The sequence below is a fragment of the Penaeus monodon genome, chromosome 21 (assembly GCF_015228065.2).
Source record: "Penaeus monodon isolate SGIC_2016 chromosome 21, NSTDA_Pmon_1, whole genome shotgun sequence".
Lineage (NCBI taxonomy): Eukaryota > Metazoa > Arthropoda > Malacostraca > Decapoda > Penaeidae > Penaeus > Penaeus monodon.
This window is the reverse complement of record NC_051406.1, coordinates 36425548-36425834: the sequence shown is the minus strand read 5'-3', so window position 1 is coordinate 36425834 and position 287 is coordinate 36425548.

Genomic DNA, 287 nt, shown 5'->3' with positions numbered 1-287 from the left:
CATCCCGTGCTGTTAATGCAGAACCGAGAGAGAGGCAGCGCGAGTGCGTTGCGTGCACAAGGAGGACACAGGTATGAGGGCTGTGGCGGGCGAAGGACTGGGGTTGGCGCAGTGGCGTAGTAATGCCGATATTGGAGCCGTGATAAGCATGATAGAAAGGGGGCGGGGGCGTGGCTTGCTGGAAGGGGCGTGGTGGAGAGCTACAGCGATGGGGCGTGAGATAGCCAGAAGGTTTTCGGATCATAATGGCCGAGGTTTGTGGATGGGGCTTTGCTACACGCCGTGGC